General features: G+C 36.5%; 1 pseudogene; it reads left to right on the plus strand.

Annotated features, from left to right (window-relative positions):
• Positions 1-3,402: 3,402 nt before the first annotated feature.
• LOC144289783 (olfactory receptor 6C2-like) lies at positions 3,403-4,359 on the plus strand (annotated as a pseudogene).
• Positions 4,360-20,901: the final 16,542 nt, after the last annotated feature.

Consider the following 20,901-nt stretch of genomic DNA (forward strand, 5'->3'; position numbering starts at 1 on the left):
CTGCTGGCGATTTACCCCAAAGATGCAGATGGAATGAAACGCTGGGACACCTCCACCCCGATGTTCTAGCAGCAATGTCCACAATAGCCAAACTGTGGAAGGAGCCTCGGTGTCCATCGAAAGATGAATGGATAAAGAAGATGTGGTTTGTGTATACAATGGAATATTACTCAGCCATTAGAAATAACAAATACCCACCATTTGCTTCGACGTGGATGGAACTGGAGGGTATTATACTGAGTGAAATAAGTCAATCGGAGAAGGACAAACATTATATGGTCCCATTCATTTGGGGAATATAAATAATAGTGAAAGGGAATAGAAGGGAAGGGAGAAGAAATGGGTGGGAAATAACAGAAAGGGAGACAGAACATGGAAGACTCCTAACTCTGGGAAATGAACTAGGGGTGGTGGAAGGGGAGGAGAGCGGGGGGTGGGGGTGAATTGGTGACGGGCATTGAGGGGGGCACTTGACGGGATGAGCACTGGGTGTTATTCTGTATGTTGTCAAATTGAACACCAATAAAAAATAAATTCATTATTTAAAAAAAGCAAGCAAACAAACAAAAAAAACCCGGAACAAAAGAAAGCAAAAAAACCAACCAAACAAAGAAAAAAACCACCAAAAACCAAAAAAAAAAAAAAAAAAAAAAACCAAAAACAAAAAAACCCCAGAACTGTAGTCTCTAAGAAGTATTGAATGGGGAGCAAATTCTGGACAAAGGAAAAAAAACTAAGTACCCAACAAGCGAGAGGTGCAGGAGAGAGATTACTAGAGACAAATCCACAAGGAATCAATAATAACAGATGGAGAATTAAAATATTAATGTAGAAAGTAGCTCAGAAGCTGAAAAAAGAAGTCTGGAAAAGGATTTACAGTTTAGAATTTGGATTTTTATGTAGGAGTGTACTCAAAATGGTGGTGCAATATGAAACAGATATAAAAAAATAAGAGTGCTGAACCACCTGACCAGAATAGGCATTAAAGAATATAGCTTCGTCTCAGTACATAGACCACACCTTTTTTGTTTCTGTTTTATTTTTGATTTTTGTTTTTGTTTTGTTTTTAATTTTAATTTTGTTTTGTTTTGTTTTAATATATGCTTTAACTTGCCAGCATATAATACAACACCTAGTGTTCATCTCATCATGTGTCCTCATTAATGCCCATCACTCAGTTACCATATGCCCCCACCCACGTGCCCCTCTGCAACTCTTTGTTTGTTTCCCAGAGTTAGGAGTTTCTCATAGTTGTCTTACTGTCTAATTTTTCACCACTCAGGTTTTTGTTTCTTCAGTTTGCATTTACATAACAACTTACTTGTGCCAGATGTAATGGAATAAAGGATATATGAAAACATAACCTCTATTTTGGAGAGGTTTATAGGAACTTAGAGGAGAAGTATAAGGATACGGAAGCATACAATGTGGTCTAGAGAGTAAGCAGCAGCTGTTTATAAATAACACGGTATCATAATCTCACGTACTCTGGGAAGATGAATGAAGATTTCCCTGGAAGACTGATACCTAAGGAAAATTCTGAAGCACCAATTGCCATTAGTCAAAGATTAGCCCTTGCAGAGAAGACAGCATGTGAAAAAAATGAGGAATTTAAGCGCTCAATGTTTGTGGAACTTAAGTTATGAGAAAGAAAGCTAAGGAATTTGTAAGAGATGAGGTGAGCAAATAGGGAAGGCCTTGTCCATGAAGAGCCTTGCAGGCCACACACAAGAGACTAATCTTTATCAATAAATAGCGAACACAGGATGCCTGGGTGGCTTAGCGGTTTAGCGCCTGCCTTTGGCCCCAGGTGTGATCCTGGGGTCCCAGGGTTTAGTCCCACATTGGGCTTCCTGCATGGAACCTGCTTCTCCCACTGCCTCTCTCTCTCTCTCTCTCTCTCTCTCATAAATAAAATCTTTAAAAAATAAATACATAGTGAACATTAGAAGAGAGGATGGCTTGGAGAAGGACCGTGATTTCATTTTGAGCTCTTAGTGTATGAAGTGTCTGTGGAACATCCAACTGATTATATACACTTAGCAATTTTTTTTATTTGGAAAAGTTCCAGACTTTGGAATTCATCATATAAATGGCAATGAAATCAATTGCACCAAGTGAAATCTTCTTGGAGAGCATGGAGTAAGAAGAAGAACAAAGAGAAAACAAGAAAAGAGAGGTTTCAGGACAAATATTGGGGAATAGCAATGCTTCATAGGTTAATAGAGGATGAGGAGGCCATAGGACTCTAAAAAGAGATAGAATCTGGAATAGAATCAGGATTATGGTATGGAATCCATTTGAAGGGGCTATCAGGCAAAATAACTACAAATAATATGCCAATGGCTTCGACAGTAAAGACGTTCTTATGGGTGTTAGAGCAGTAGGAGGTTGGACATGAAAATAGGGTTGCCGAGCCCTATGACCTAAAATAAGTAGGGGTAGGGTGAGAAGGTAGAAATAATAGTACCTTTTCAAAGGAATAAAAGATGTAATTAAAGATGCATAGCCTGTGGGTCACCTTGGTTGAGCATCCACCTCTTGGTTTCAGCTCAGATCTTGATCTCAGGATTGTAAGATCAAGCCCTCATGGGGCTCTGTGCTAGGCATGAAATCTGCTTCAGATTCTCTGCCTCTCCCTTTAGCCCTCCCCACAGCCTCTCAAAAAACTAGATACACAGCTCCTGGAAGACTATTTATTGATATTAAACACAGATTTCATTTCAGGGCTTTTGAGAGAAATGGAGCCACAGACAACTAAAAAGTCAGGTGTATGCATATGAAGATATTCCTTTTTTTTCACACTATAGATAAAATAATTGCATATCAAACTATCTTTAAGAATAAGGAGTACAAGCAGATAATAATAAAGAGACAAAGGGAAATCTCAGGATCCAGTGCTGTGTTTTGTTATCATTGTTGTTTGTATTCCAGGTAAAATGCATCTTAACCTTAGTACAATCCTTTGAAAATAACAACTGAAGAGAAGTCATGTTCTTCATCATCTGGATATGACATATATCCAAGGTTTGTCTTGGATAAAGAACATTTGAGTACACATTAAGTAACATCATTTTTTTGCTCTTATTTGTAAATCCAATCCATGTAATGAATTACAGACAATTAACATGTACATTTGTAAATTTTCAGGGGGAAAGAATGATCTGAGAAAATGTTGGATTGTTTTACATTAACATGAATCCTGAATAATTTGCTTATATATGGAATATTCAGGGAGGCTAGTTGGAATAGTGGTGATATGGATTATGATGTGAAATGAGAAAATAGACTGATTTGCTTGGTTTTTGTATTCAGTGTTTTGCTACAGAATTTTAATACTGATCTTCCCACAAAAATCTCTTTTATTTTCATAGGCTGATGGTTAGATTTCAAAAGTCAGTGATGAGAAACTATACAGCAATAACAACTTTTATCCTGCTGGGACTGACAGACGACCCACAACTGCAAATCCTGCTCTTTATCTTTCTATTTCTCACCTACATCTTGAGCGTAACAGGGAACCTGAATATTATCACCCTCACACTGGTGAACTCCCATCTTAAAACTCCTATGTACTTTTTTTCTGAGAAATTTCTCCTTCTTAGAAGTGTCATTCACCACTGTCTGCATTCTTAGATTCCTGTATAGTATATCAACAGGGGCCAATACTATTACCTACAATGCTTGTGCAAGTCAAATATTTTTTGTTATTCTCTTTGGAGCAACTGAATTTTTTCTCCTGGCAGCCATGTCCTATGATCGCTATGTTGCTATCTGTAAACCACTTCATTACATGACCATCATGAGCAATAGGGTGTGTAGCTTATTAGTCTTCTGCTGTTGGGTGTCTGGCTTGATGATCATTCTCCCACCCCTTAGCTTGTGCCTCCAGCTGGAATTCTGTGACTCCAATGCCATTGATCATTTTAGCTGTGATGCTGGTCCCCTCCTGAAGATCTCATGTTCAGATACATGGATGATAGAACAAATGAACAAATGGTTATCCTTGTGGCTGTATTTGCACTCATTATCACCTTAGTGTGTGTATTTCTGTCCTCCATGTACATCATCAGGATAATTCTTAGATTCCCCTCTGTCCAACACAGAAAAAAGGCCTTTTCCACCTGCTCATCCCACATGATTGTAGTTTCCATCACCTATGGAAGCTGCATCTTCATCTATATCAAGCCATCAGCCAAAGAAGAGATAGCCATAAATAAAGGTGTTTCGGTGCTCACTACTTCTGTTGCACCCTTGCTGAACCCCTTCTTTTACACCTTGAGAAATAAGCAAGTGAAACAAGCTTTTAATGACTTCATAAAGAAGATGACATTTCACTCAAAGAAACTGAAGTTTTGATAAATCAGTGTAAAATGAAAGAAGAAAGTCCTCTAAACATTTAACAACAGCTTCTAGCTTGTTGCATTGCTTTGCTTATAACTTGATCATATTAACCCTCTCAAAGACATTTAATAATACATTAATCTCATCTTAATCGAACTCCTTTTTCTTTCAAACCAAATTCATTCATGATGTTTTCTTTCACTGTAAAACCATAGACTATAATTGAACTTATCGCCACTTCTGACCTAATTCTTTCTTCAGTGTTCTGGGGAAGGAAGGAAAGTAATAATATTAAATCTACATAAGTGCTATAGAAGACACATTACATACTAATAAAACCAGTTTCTTTCCCTAATCAAAGTCATCAAAATTAATGGCATAGTTGAAGACCCAAATACAATATAGAAAACAGCAAGAGCAAAGATGCATCAAAACAAATTATACCAAATAGGGCATTCTAGGGCAGTCGAAATAATGAAAACAACAAATGGAAACAGAGATATCAATGGAAGTTTGGTAATAATCAGAATTGAAGAGACGGAAACAGCTTCACAAACGCTGATAAGATGTATTACTTACTTATATTTATGACAGAACTTCACTTAAAAGGCATACATTTAATTTAAGACAAATGTAAACAGGGGCACCTGGGTGGTTTAGTGGGTTAAGTGTCCAAATCTTGGTTTCGGCTCAGGTCATGATCTCATGGTCATGAGATCAAGCCCACCAACGGGCTCCATGCTCAGCAGGGATTCTGCGGGTTGATTCTCTCCCTCTGCCCCTCCCTGCACTCACTCATGAGTACTTTCTCTCTCTAAGTAAATAAACCTTCCAAAATAAATAATTAATTAATTAAAAACCAAACATTATGTCACTTATTATATGCTACAAAATTAGAATAAATGCATAAGAGCAAATTGGAACACCAAATTTTAAATGACAATGAAATAAGACCATTATTCACATCTACACAAGGCTAAGTGAATGATTTAAGAAGATATCAAGAATATGTAATCAGTAGAAATAGGAAAAAATAAGAAAATACAAAAAAGATAAATTTTAAATTCTAAAGTGGGCTCTGAGGGGCTCCTGCATGGCTCAGCCAGTTACTGATTTCAGCTCAGGTCATGATCTCAATGTCATGAGATCGAGCACCACATAGGACTCCTCACTGAGCAGCAAGTCTGCTTGAGATTCTCTCCCTCTCCATCTCCCACCTCCTCTGCTCCTTCCCCTATTTGTGCCATCTCTTCATCTCTCAGATAAATAAATAAATTTTAAAAAATCAATAAAAATAAAAGTGGGCTTTGACATAACATCTAAAATTCTTTTCTTTTTAAGATTTTATTTATTTGAGGGAGAGAGAGAGAGAGTGAGGATTGGTGGGGGGGGCAGAGAGAGAAGCAGATGTCCCTGCTAATTAGGGAGCCCAATGTAGGGCTTGATCCCAGGACCCTGAGATCATGACCTGAGCCAAAGGCAGATGCTTAACTAACTGAGCTTCCCAGGTGCCACTCTTTTAATTATTTCTATTGGCATAGGTTTGAAAATAATTGTATTTTTCAAACTGCCAATGATATGCCAAGCTCTTCAAAGATTATTATTAAAATAATATCAACTCTTACCAATCCTGGAAATACATTTTAGTTGTATCAAAATGTAGGCTGAAGAAGATTGACACATTGACCAATACATCATAGGTAGTGAATAATGGAGCCTGAATTCTGATATCAAGTCATGTCCACTTCACTACAACTCATGATCTTTCAAGCAATAGTGTAGTTATGCTGTGGAAGGGCTAAGAAAAGACACTGATTCAAAGTATGTAATCTGCATAGTAGTTGGGATCTCTCTCTGTAGTCATAGACTCAGTTTATTGATGTGTCTACTTTTCAGTTTATTAATTTGCTTTACTGACATCAAAGAAAAACATTAAGTTGTCTAAACATTTCAAAATTTATGTAATGGATTTTATATATTATGCTATTCATGAAAAAAGTCTTAGTGGTTTTTGAAATTCCATGTTATGATTTGTTACTCTAATCCTTTCTTTCCAATCAAAAATGCATTGTGGTGGGGATCCCTGGGTGGCGCAGTGGTTTGGCGCCTGCCTTTGGCCCAGGGCGCGATCCTGGTGACCCGGGATCGAATCCCACATCGGGCTCCCGGTGCATGGAGCCTGCTTCTCCCTCTGCCTGTGTCTCTGCCTCTCTCTCTCTCTCTCTCTCTCTCTCTGTGACTATCATAAATAAATAAAAATTAAAAAAAAAATGCATTGTGGTAAGGCAAGTCTGTGAGGGTGACATTGTATAGAGATAATTTTGAATCTTCTCTTGTTTACATATGAAACTAAGTCATTTTAAAATATTGACATTTTTTCCATGCTTATTAATCTATAACATGGTATAACCATATTGAGATATGAAGGTTAGAATCATAGTCCTAAATTTTAAGGTAAGATTTCTGAGTACAAAATTATTGGACAAAGATTATGAGCAGTTTCATAGTGCAAATGTCCTTTACCTCTTGATTTAACGGGGGAACATTTATTCATCTGTTTTAGAGAACGTTCCTTACATCTCTCTGAGATATTTACATAATGATAAAAACTTGAGGATTATTTAAAATGATAATACCTTGTTGTCCTGAAAATAATTGCCTTCAGAGCACCTGGGTGGCTCAGTCCATTGGCTAACAACTCTTGGTTTTGGCTCAGGTCATGATCTTGGGGTAGTGAGATCCAACCCCACAACAGCTCTTCTCACAGCACAGAGTCTGCTAGAGATTCTCTCCTTTTCTTTCTCCCTCTGCTCCTCCCCCAGCTTGTGCACATACAGGCATGCACATTGCTCTCACACTATCGTTCTCTCTCTCTCTCTCAAATAAATAAATAAATAAATAAAAACTTTTATTTTTTAAATTTATTTTTAAAGATTTTATTTATTTATTTATTTATTTATTTATTCATGAGAGACACACAGAGAGAGGCAGGGGCAGCGGGAGAAGCAGGCTTCCTACAGGGAACCCCACAGGGGACATGATCCCAGGACCCCAGGGTCAAAATATGAGCTAAAGACAGCTAATGACTGAGCCACCCAGGTGCCCCAATTAAAAACATTTTAAAAAGATAATTGCCTTCAATAGCTATGGTAACTGTAAAATTTCATTTTAATTCTCTTCTCTCTAGGAGTTTACTTATAGCATAATCCTTTCCTCTTCTAATCAAACATTTTGTTGAAAATTAATGTATTAAGAAAATCTCTTTATAATGTCTGAGCAAAGAGTTTTGATATGGAGCTAGATTTTAAATCTAAAGCTTACCACAATTTTTCTACAACTATTTTATCTTGTTTTATCTACTAATATTGGATTTAATTTCATGCAGGCTTATATCATTCTTGTTAATTCTCTCTCTTGCACATGGTCTATATGCAATGTTCTTGTAGCTTCAATGTCTCCCTGCTAGTTTCAGTTGTCGCTGCTTTTCAGGCTTGTTTATCAGAGATGAATGGGAAATCAATCAGTTTAGAGGCTAACATTTGATTTTTCTCAGCTTTTTGCTTAGCAGCCTGTCACCCTGTGTTTCCATGGGAAGACCTAGCACAGTAACTAGAACATAAGCCCTGTATTTTATTCTTCATGATTCCTATAAACTAAAACGCATGACCACCAAGTACATCAGCTATGCGAGCTAGTGAGTGAGTTAACACATTCTATCATGTCATCTCACCTTTAAATCTCCTCTGCTTACAAGACAAGGATTTCTTTTTTCTTTTTTTAAAGATCTTATTTATTTATTCATGAGAGACACACAGAGACAGAAAGGCAGAGACACAGGCAGAGGGAGAAGCAGGCTCCACGCAAGCAGGTGCCTGACATGGGACTCGATTCCAGATCCTGGGATCACTCCCTAAGCCAAGGACAGATGCTCAACTGCTGAGCCACCCAGGCATCCCCGGGACAAGTATTTCTATAAAGTGGCCTGGCGATTATGAAGTTAGGGTTCTAAAGGCTGTTAGGTCTTTCAATCCAATCTGCAATTTTTTTTATCTCTGTCCAAAAATACATTTTTTATTGAGGTATAATTTACACAACACAAAATTCACCATTTTAACCGTTCCACTGTGTGCAATTCACTGGCTAGCCATACATTCACATAGTTGTACAATCATCAGCATAATCTACTTTCATAACATTGTCATTACCCCAGAAAGAAACTCTTTAGCTATTAAGCAGTGACTCCGTGTCACTCCCTTCCTCCAGTTCCCGGAAACCATTGACATGCTCCCTGTCTCTAGAATTTGCCTATTCTAGACATTTCATATAAATTGAATTATACAATATGTGTTGCCTTTTGTGACTGGCTTCTTTCACTTAGCATAATGTATTAAAGGTTTACACATGGTGTTGAATCTATTAGTACTTTATTCTTTTCTATGGATGAATAATGTTCCATTGCATAGATATACCACATTTTGTTTATCCACTCATCAGCTGATGGACATTTAGATTGTTTCATTTTGAGGCTGCTATGAACAATGCTGTTATGAACATTCATGTATAAATTTTTGTTTGAATCATAGAATATTTAGATGTGCTTTGTAATATTTAAAAGAGCTTGTGATGATATTAAAGGGGCATAAAAAATTGGAGGAATGATCATATAGATTTTTTTTCTAAGCCAGCAATATCACATGAGCAGTAGAAATATAAATTAATCATATTTTATTTGAAATGCATTTGTATGTCTAATACCTGGAAATACTAATACTAAACCCATAAATATGTATATATATGCATATATATAAAGCTTTCTGAACCTTTTCATAATAATTTAAACATAAATTAAACATTGTGCCTCATTATCTATCTCAGGGCATGTTTCCTAATAAGATCATTATGTTATATAACCAAAATATATTGATCAAAATCAGAAAGTCTGACATTGATATATTATCAAATCCATAGTACATATTAAAATTTTATAATTTTTTTCAAGTGATGTCTTTTATACCATTGTATTCCCTCTAGATCCAGCACAATGCAGGATTATATATTGCATTTAGTTCTCTCATTTCTATTTACCTCCGTTAATCTAAAACAGCTCCTCAGCCTATATTTCACTTTATTGTCCTGGTATTTTCAAAGAAGACATGTTACTCAAGCTCATCTGATTTTTCTTCAAGGTTAAACTGGTATTTGGGGGGCAGCCCCGGTGGTCCAGCGGTTTAGCACAGCCTTCAGCCCGAGGTGTGATCTTGGAGACCTGGGATCGAGTCCCACATCAGGCTCCCTGCATGGAGACTGCATCTCCCTCTGCCTGTGTCTCTGCCTCTTTCTCTCTATATGTCTGTCATGAATAAATAAATGAAATCTTAAAAAATATTTTAGGGTATTTGGGTGGTTTTTTTTTTGGCAGGAATAAAACAGAAGTGATGATATAGATCCTTCTTGGTCCACATTTTCAAGAGCCATATAATGCTGATTTTCCCAGGGGTGGCGATAATTGAACACCTGGCTAAGGTGGCCTTCCCAACCTTGCTAGACTGCAAAGTCACTATTTTCTCCATGGAATAGTAAGAAGTTTCTTAGGAGATATTTTGAGATGGTGTAAATATCCTGTTCCTTATGAAACTTTCACCACATCTTTATCCATTCATCTGTCGATGAACACCAGGGGTCTTTCCACAATTTGGCTATTGTGGCTGCTAAAACATCGGGGTACAGGTGTCCTGGTGTTTCACTGCATCTGTAGCAGTGCAACAGCTGGGTCATGGGACAGTTCTATTTTTAACTCTTTGAGGAACCTCCACACAGTTTTCCAGAGTGGCTGCACCAGTCCGCATTCCCACCAACAGGGCAAGAGGGTTCCCCTTTCTCCACATCCTCTCCAACATTTATTGTTTCCTGTCTTGTTAATTGTCACCGTTCTCACTAGTGTGAGGTGGTATCTCATTGCGGTTTTGATTTGTATTTCCCTGATGGCAAGTGATGCAGAGCATTTTCTCATGTGCATGTTGGCCATGTCTATGTCTTCCTCTGTGAAATTTCTGTTCATGTCTTTTGCCCATTTCATGATTGCATTGTTTATTTATTTGCTGTTGAGTTTAATAAGTTCTTTATAGATCGTGGATATTAGCTCTTTATCTGATAGGTCATTTGCAAAGGTCTTCTCCCATTCTGTAGGTTGTCTTTTAGTTTTGTTGACTGTTTTTTTTTTTTTTTTTTTTTTTTTTTTGCTGTGCAGAAGCTTTTTATCTTGTTGAGGTCCCAATACTTCTATTATTTATTATTAAATACCCTAAAATCTTTTTAAAGATTTCATTTATTTATTCATGACAGACACATAGAGAAAAAGAGGCAAAAATCTTACAATTTTTGCTTTGTTTCCCTTACCTTCATGGATGTATCTTGGAAGTTGTTGTGGCCAAGTAAAACAGGGTGTTGCCTGTGTTCTCCTCTAGGATTCTGATGGATTCTTGTCTCACATTTAGATCTTTCATCCATTTTGAGTTTATATTTATGTCTGATGTAAGAGAATGGTCTAGTTTCATTCTTCTGCATGAGGCTGTCCAATTTTCCCAGCACTGTTTATTGAAGAGACTGTTCTTTTTCCAATGGATTACCCTTTCCTGCTTTGTCGAATATTAGTTGACCATAGAGTAGAGGGCCCATTTCCGGATTCTCTATTCTGTTCCTTGATCTATGTGTCTGTTTTTGTGCCAGTACCACACTGTCTTGATGACCACAGCTTTGTAGTACAACCTGAAATCTGGCATTGTGATGCCCCGGCTCTGGTTTCTTTTTCAATATTCCCCTGGCTTTCAGGGTCTTTCTGATTCCACACAAATCTTAAGATGATTTGTTCCAACCTCTGAAGAAAGTTCATGGCATTTTCATAGAGATTGCATTAAATGTGTAAATTGCCCTCAGTAACATTTACATTTTCACTATATTAATTCTTCCAATCCATGAGCATGGAATATTTTTTCATCTCTTTGTGTCTTCCTCAATTTCTTTCAGAAGTGTTCTGTAGTTTTTAGGGTATAGGGTATAGATCCTTTACCTCTTTGGTTAGGCTTATTCCATAAAATTCCTAGGGATTTTATGCTTTTGGGTGCAATTGTAAATGAGACGGACTCCTTAATTTCTCTTTCTTCAGTCTCACTGTTAGTGTACAGAAATGCCACTGACTTCTGGACATTGATTTTTGTATGCTGCCACACTTGCTGTATGAGTTCTAGCAATCTTGGGGTGGAGGCCTTTGGGTTTTCTACGTACAGAATCATGTCATCGGCGAAGAGGGAGAGTTTGACTTCTTCTTTGCCAATTTGAATGCCTTCTATTTCTTTTTGTTGCCTGATTGCTGAGGCGAACACTTATAGGAAAATGTTGAATAGCAGTGGTGAGAGTGGACATCCCTGCCGTGTTCCTGATCTTAGGGGAAAGGATCCCAGTGTTTCCCCATTGAGAATGATATTTGCTGTGGGCTTTTCATAAATGGTTTTTAAGATGTTGAGGAATGTTCCCTGTATCTCTTCACTCTGAGGACTTTTGATCAGGAATGGATGCTGTATTTTGTCAAATGCTTTCTCTGCATCTATTGAGAGGATCATATGGTTCTCCTTTTTTCTCTTGTTGATGGGATCTATCATGTTGATTGCCTTATGAGTGTTGAACCAGCCTTGAATCCCGGGGATAAATCTCACTTGATCATGGTGAATAATCTTAGTGTACTGTTGGCTCCGATTGGCTAGAATCTTGTTGAGAATTTTTGCATCTGTGTTCCTCAGGGATATTGGTCTAGAATTCTCCTTTTTGGTGGGGTCTTTGTCTGTTTTCCAAATGTGATGCTGGCCTCATAAAACAAGTTTGGAAGTATTCTGTCCTTTTCTATCTGTCAGAACAGCTTTGGTAGAATAGGTATGGTTTCTTCTTAAAACCTTTGAACAATTCCCCTGGGAGCGATCTGGCTCCAGACTTTAGTGTCTTGGGAGGTTTTTGATGACTGCTTCAATATCCTCCGTGGTTATTGGCCTCTTCAGGTTTTCTATTTCTTCCTGTTCCAGTATTGGTAATACTGGTATTGGTAAGAAATTCATCTGTTTCTTCTGGGTTACCTAATCTGCTGGTATGTGGCTGCTCTAATACGGTTTTTTTTTAATTTTTTTATTTTATAAATTTATTTTTTATTGGTGTTCAATTTGCCAACATATAGAATAACATCCAGTGCTCATCCCATCAAGAGCCCCCCTCAGTGCCCGTCACCCAGTCGCCCCCCACCCCCTGCCCACCTCCTTTTCCACCACCCGTTGTTTGTTTTCCAGAGTTAGGAGTCTCTCATGTTCTGTCTCCTTTTCTGATATTTCCCACTCATCTTTTCTCCTTTCCCCTTTATTCCCTTTTACTATCGTTTATAATCCCCAAATGAATGAGACCATATAATGTTTGTCCTACTCTGATTGACTTATTTCATTCAGCATAATACCCTCCAGTTCCATCCATGTCGAAGAAAAAGGTGGGTATTTGTCATTTCTAATGGCTGAGTAACATTCCATTGTATACATAAACCACATCTTCTTTATCCATTCATCTTTCGATGGACACCGGTAGGATCCTTCCAGTTTGGCTATTGTGGACATTGCTGCTAGAAACATCGGGGTGCAGGTGTCCCAGCATTTCATTACATCTGTATCTCTGGGGTAAATCCCCAGCAGTGCAATTGCTGGGTCGTAGGGCAGATCTATTTTTAACTCTTTGAGGAACCTCCACACAGTTTTCCAGAGTGGCTGCACCAGTTCACATTCCCACCAACAGTGCAGGAGGGTTCCCCTTTCTCCACATCTTCTCCAGCATTTGTGGTTTCCTGCTTTGTTAATTTTCCCTATTCTCACTGGTGTGAGGTGGTATCTCATTGTGGTTTTGATTTGTATTTCCTTGATGGCAAGTGATGCGGAGCATTTCGTCATGTGCTTGTTGGCCATGTCTAGGTCTTCCTCTGTGAGATTTCTGTTCATGTCTTTTGCCCATTTCATGATTGGATTGTTTCTTTGCTGTTGAGTTTCATAATTTCTTTATAGACCTTGGATACTAGTCCTTTATCTGATACGTCATTTGCAATTATTCTCTCCCATTCTGTAGGTTGCCTTTAGTTTTGTTGACTGTTTCTTATGTTGTGCAAACGCTTCTTATCTTGATGAAGTCCCAGTAGTTCATTTTTACTTTTGTTTCTCTTGCCTTCATGGATGTATCTTGCAAGAAGTTACTGTGGCCATGTTCTAACAGGGTGTTGCCTATGTTCTCCTCTAGGATTTTTGATGGAATCTTGTCTCACATTAAGACATTTCATCCATTTTGAATTTGTATTGGTGTATGGTGTAAGACAATGGTCTAGGAACCACTTTTATTCAAAAACAATAATAGGAAAGTAATTTTATGTTCATAAATAAAGCATAAAGTTCCAGTAAACTTTTGAAAAATTGTTGTATATCATAAGCAATCAACAAAATGTGAATTAAAATGAACAAAGAAACAAAATATTGTTTGGATCATCATATTGTCAAAGACTTAATACATTAACAATGCGTCTTGTGTTATTAATGCATCTTCCATCTCCAGGGATACTGTCCCAATTCCTAGATGCATTAGTTAGCTTCTGTTTTGTTCTATTTTTCTATTTTAATTACATTTTACATTCACTAGTGACTTTGAAATAGGGTCACCAAGGGCCCTTTTTTGTAACTTAGTTGATCTTGTCTATTTAACGGGTTGGCTGTTAAACAGCTGGTAAAGCATCCTCAATCATATCTTGGTAAAACTTTTTGGAAATCCCCCCATGCTAAAATTGTTTGGTCAGATCATCAGCTTTTCAAAATCAAAAAGAATTTTTGGTTTTCCTTTGCCTGTTTATTTGTCTTTCCTTCTATATAGCTAATCAGATTATGCAGAAATACTTCATTTTTAAAATCAGACAGATATTCTAATTCATGATAAATGTTAGATGAAGGGATATAAGAATTAATATAGCTTGTGTTTGCATTTCTACTGCTAACTTTGTGTGAAAATTAAGTCAGTAAGCATGACTACATTATATCCATGTCACTATCGATAAATCTTATTAACTGTGAGTTCCACTAAGGCTCTGTATGGATAAAAAAACACTGGATCCCAAATGAGAGAACAAAGTGTAAGTATATTCGTATTTCTCAAATCAATTTTTTGTTAGGAAATTTGAAAAAATGATTAAAATATTTCCTGTACTTTCCTAAGTGCATGCATCTAAACTTCTATCTATCTATCTATCTATCTATCTATCTATCTATCTATCTATCATCTATCATCTATCTATATATCATCTATCATCTATCTATTATTTATTATCTATCATCTATCTACATTTATATGTAAACACACGTTTAAATGTGTAGTGTGTATTCTTTAATGTAGGTAGTTCATAAGGATATTAGGAATTAATTTCATTTCTAAAATGTCATTTCCTTTTAAAGAATATTAATCACGGAAGCAACTGAAGAAGTTTCTAAGCTTGCTTTATGAATTGATCATGTATGTTAGCAACAAAATGGTTAGATTTGATAGATAGATGATGCAATATTTATTGCCCTAGCTGCCAACATATGCACGTACACACACTCATTCACATACACAATCTCAGTCGTACAATTACATCTTTTCTTTTTTTTTAATTTTTTATTGATTTATGATAGTCACACAGAGAGAGAGAGAGAGACAGAGAGGCAGGGACACAGGCAGAGGGAGAAGCAGGCTCCATGCACCCGGAGCCTGACATGGGATTCGATCCCGGGTCTCCAGGATCGCGCCCTGGGCCAAAGGCAGGCGCCAAACCGCTGCGCCACCCAGGGATCCCCAATTACATCTTTTCAACTTAAAACTTGGTTAACATTTCATCCAAGAAAATCTTTTTTTTTTTTAAACAAATACTTTTTACTGTCTAGGCATAGTAAACAAAAATTAGTAAGTTACATCTGCAATATAATTAATTTGTCAGGATGTTTCTGAGGCATGTTTCTGAAGTAAGTAACTGGAAGGACAGAGGGTGGTTTTGCATAGGGATAATACCCAGGATCAGCAAGGACTTTTGCTAGAGATTACAATAGGGAATGAAGGGAAGATGACTATAAGAAAGAAAGGAAGGTGAGCCCTGGGTAACAATGCTGTGTTTCATATGTGAGCTACTGCAGATATTTCAAGTGTGCATCTGCAGGACATTTAGACAGTTTTTTGCCCATGAGCGTATTTCAATGTTTGTCCTCCCTGATAGTGTCTAGAAATTCAGAATGCTACTTTTTGTTGCATAGGTCCATCTGAGACTATTCTGTCAAACAAGGAACCCAGGAGGAAGCTTTGGTTGAAACTAGCCATCTATTAGCATGCCATCCAATAGAAATGCTAATTCCAGTCTACCTGGACTACAGTCTGAGAAGTTTGCCCTATACTGTCAGTAAAATCGAAGAATGTCTCCACATAATTAAGGGACTTTCTAGTAACAGGTTCAGGTAAATACAACACAATAGAAAATTATCACAAGCTCATAATCTAGAACCCTTTAAAAACTTCATTATCTTATATTTTTTTTATGATCTCTATTTTTTTATGTGGCCTATAGTAGAATTTAAATGAAAAGTCCCGTGGAGCTGTGACCAGTAGAGCTGACTAAATGCCCAGTCTAAGAGACTATATTCTAATACTCAAAAATTAAGGCACTGAAAGATCAAGGGAACATGATACTAATTCTTATATTGACCTTTAACATTAGTATAGTATATTCTATAGGAATCATAGGAATTAAAGGACTTCCACTAAGTAGAATTTTGAAATAGAAGTAAAGAATATATTCTGGTCTTTGTAAATATCTATGTGTTTATTAATATACTGAGAAGCCACTATGTTCCAGGAAATGTGATAAGATCTGAGTCTACTACTGAGAATAAGATTGGCCCTGATCCCAAGGCTATCACAGTCTAAGTGGGTGACACATAGAAAATAAGCAATCTCTACACCCAATTGCTCTGATGTAAGGATGACGGATATACGAACACAGTGGTTTTGTAACTAGCCTAGTCTGCAGGAATTGAGATGGTATCTCAGAACTTATTCTGGATGCAATGAGGAAAATGTAATAAAATGATCAAAACAAGAGACAGGAAGTCCAGTTAGAATATGAAGGTTTCGGGGATCCCTGGGTGGCTCAGTGGTTAAACACCTGCCTTCGGCCCAGGGCGTGATTTTGGAGTCCCGGGATCGAATCCCACATCAGGCTCCCTGCATGGAGTCTGCTCCTCCCTCTGCCTGTATCTCTGCCTCTGTCTCTCATGAATAAATAAAATCTTAAAAAAAAGAATATGAAGGTTTCATATTGAGTATGAGATCAAAGTGATCTGAGGTAGGGTAGAAGAAGATGGAATGGAAAAGATAGACCTTTTAATGACATATTAGAGACGTATTTTTTTTCAGACAAACTAGATTTTATTTTTTATAATTTATTTTTTATTGGTGCTCAATTTGCCAACATATAGAAGAACACCCAGTGCTCATGCCATCAAGTGCCCATCAGCCAGTCACCCTACCCCCCACCCACCTCCCTTTCTACCACCCCTAGTTCGTTTCCCAGAGTCTAGTCTAAATAGATTGGTCTTTTCCAGATGTGGGAAGCTGGGTGGAAGGGGGCCTTCTAAAACAAGAGTAATGATAATGAAATACGCAAGAGTAATAATAGTAGATTAGTGGATAAAGATGCCAGATTTCAGTAGCCTGAGTAATGAATGAAGGGGTAGAGAAGTGAAGAAATGAAAACATATATATTGACTAGGAGAATTCATCTAAATGGCATGGCCTTGAAATTCAGTTACTGGACGTTAACGTGAGCTTTGCTAAAGAATACAACTTGTGCCAAGTATTGCCTCATATTGTAATAGTATGAAAGTATGTAAAGGGGGTTTGGTGGATCACAGAGAAGTGCAGAAATAAGGAACTATTTATTGAATACTATAAAGTGTCAGATGAAATGGGATTAGGGTTCACCATGCTTTTTTAAATTGTTAAATTTTGCAACAGTTTATTATAGAAAAATGAATAAACTTTAAGGACACAGGTCTATATATAGAAGGAACATGAACTGTGTCATATAAGCCATTTCTCTACTTAGACCAGGCCTGTACCCACATAATCCTCCCTGAAGAGAGAGACACTATCCTGATTTCTAACTCGATCAGTTTTGCTTAACTTTGAAATTTGTGTAAATGAAATTGTATTCTACACATTCTTTTGTGTCTTGCTTCTTCACTCAAAATTATGTTTGGGAGAACTTTTTATACTAGTGAATGTAACAATATTATTTTTATCTTCATTGTTATGTGCTTCCATTTTATGAATATATCACGATTTAAAAACTGATTCTATCACTGATGGGCATTTTGGTTATTGGGTTATTGGGAATGATGAGGCTAAACTTTCTTAAACATGCATTCTGTGTACATATGTACACATTTTGATTGGGTAAAGACCTAGGATTATAATTTCCTGCATCATATATATCTGGACATCTGTTTAAAAAATATATTCAAAAAGTTTTCATAGTGTTTATAGGAATGTACACCCTAATATTCAAGAAACTTGATATGGCCCATCTATTTAATATCCATTATTCTCATGATTGTGCAGTAGTTGTGAATTTAATTTTCTTTTCCCTAAATACTAGAAAGTTCACATTTCATATGTTCACTGGCCTTTAGATATGCTCTTTAGTGAAGAAATTAGCCTAATTGTTTTTAGATTAGATTTTTCTTTTCTTATTGAGTTGTAGCAAATTTTATAAATTTTGACTATAGCCCTTGACAATTATTGCAAATATCTTCTCACACTCCATGATTTGTCTTATTTAAATCATTTTTAAGGCACTTGGGTGGCTCAGTCAGTTAAGCATCTGACTCTTGATCTCAGCTCAGATCTTGATCTCAGGGTGGTGAGATCAAGCCCCATGTTGGGTCTCCATGCTGGGCATGCAGCCTACTTTAAAAATCATTCTTATTAAAGTATAACTGACACACAATAACATGCACTTACTTTTTAAAAATGTACTTAAGTGTAGCATTCCACCAAGTCTTGACAAATGTACAACATCTTTACAACTACTAATGTGATCAAGATATATAAATTTCTATCACTTCTAAATGTTTGACTGTGTTCTTTCCCAGTTAATCCTTCATAATAGATTTGGTTTGTCTTTTCTAATTAAACTAAATCTTATAGTATTTTCCCTTTAATACATATATATTTTTTCCTCTGGCATACGACTTTGAGATTTATCCACATTATCACACATATGAATTCTTTATTCTTTTCCTGCTATGTAGCCCTCCATGTATATTTATATATACCACTTTTTGAATTACTTCTCACAGGGATCCCTGGGTGGCTCAGTGGTTTAGCTCCTGCCTTTGGTCCAGGGCGTGATCCTAGGGTCCTGGGATTGAGTCCTGCATCAGGTACCCTGCATGGAGCCTGCTTCTCCCCCTGCCTGTGTCTCTCATGAATAAATAAAATCTTTAAAAGATAAAGTACTTCTCAATGATTACTTATATTACATTCCTCTTTTGATTATTATGAATAAAATTGCAATTATCAAGTCTTTCTAAGGACATTTTTTTTTCCTCTTAGGTAAATTCTTAGGGATGGATTTGTCATGTTACATAATAGATACACTTTTAAGTTTTTAAGAAATTGCAGAACTATATTCCACACTGGTTTTACTACTTTCTATTTCCACCAGTGATAAGAAAATTTCAACTGCTTCCTGTTTTTCCCACCCTTGCTATTGTTAATACATTTCATTTTTATTATTGGAACAAATGTTTAGTAATGTCTTATTATCATTTAAGTTTTATTTCCTTAATCACTAATGATGTTGAGCTTCTTTTCATGTGCACATTTGATATTCATGCCTCTTCCTATGTGCAGTATATGTTCAAATCTTTTACCAGTTTCATTGGGCTGTTTTCTTTTTATTGGTAAACTGTGTATTTGAGTACATGTGTACACTCACACATACATGTTCCTTTGTATCCATCATATTATATACATAGCATAGGTTAAGTAAGATGTATTTCATATATATATAATGAAATATGTCCCAAATATATATGTGCATATATACTCTGTGTAGACATATATCTGTACACTAAATACATGACCTTTGTAAATACATGTTTTGTAAATATCTTCTCCTAGTATTGGGCCTTTCTTTTCATTTTTTTAAACAGCTCTTTTTCAAAAGTTTATTTATTTGTGTAATCTCTACACTCCGTGTGGACTTGAACTCAACCCTAAAATCAAGTGTCTCATAGTTCTTCTGACTGAGCCAGACTGGCACCTCCTTTTCACTTTTTTTTAAAAAAGATTTCATTTATTTATTCATGAGAGACACAGAGAGGCAGAGACATAGGCAGAGGGAGAAGTAAGCTCCACGCAGGGAGCCAGACGTGGGACTCGATCCCAGGTCTCCAGGATCAGGCCTTGGACTGAAGGCAGCGCTAAACCGCTGAGCCACCAGGGCTGCCCTCCTTTTCACTTTTTAACAGTATTTTTGAAAAGCAGGTTTTTATTAGGTCTATGCTCTATTTTATTTTTCATTTGTGTTCATTTTTATCCATATGTTTGTATTATTGTAGCAGCACCATTTGTGATAAGACATTATTTTTCCCTTCAATTTGCCTGATATTATTCTATTTAAGTACACATTGCTCTATCCCAATAAGCTATGTGTTTAAACATATCTCCATGTCAGTTTTTTAAACTTTCCATTGTATTGCTATACTATACTATTATTTGTTCAATTTATGCACAAGTATTTAATGTTTAAATGAAGCTGTAATTTTTTGTAATTTTTAAAATTTTTCAAGTTCAAATGCTCATTGTTATACACAAATAGAATTTTTTATATATATCAACGCTCTATCTCATGCTTTTGTTAAACTCACTTATTTATTCAAAGATTATCTTGTAGATCATTTAGGATTCCTTATCCCCCCAATCCTGCTATCAAAGGAAGATGATTAAACTCCTATATTGCTAATCAAAATGTCATTATTTTTTCTCACCTTATTTTACTGGCTAGGAATTCCAGCACATGGTTAAACATGAACTATAAGTAGCCATCTTTGCATAGTTCATAATTTTAGAGGAAAGCTTTCAGGCTTTCCCCCTCATATTTGATATTAGCAGAAGTTTTGGGTTGTTTTTTTTTATATATATATATAACTAAGTATACTTTATCACATGGAGACAGTTTTCTCTGCTTCTACTTTACTGAGAAAAAATTTTAAGCATAAAGAAGTGTTGAATTTTGGCAAATATTTTTTCCTGAAACTATTCAGAAGAAACATGGATTCTCCCTTTTTCTGTTATTGTGGAGAATAAGTTGATTTCAAATATTGAACCAACATTGAATTCCTGGGGTAAATGTTGCCTTCTCCTGATGTGTTATGCTTATATTGCTATTGAGCATAATGAGTTTGATTGGCT

This window comes from Canis aureus, chromosome 2 (assembly GCF_053574225.1).
Source record: "Canis aureus isolate CA01 chromosome 2, VMU_Caureus_v.1.0, whole genome shotgun sequence".
NCBI lineage: Eukaryota > Metazoa > Chordata > Mammalia > Carnivora > Canidae > Canis > Canis aureus.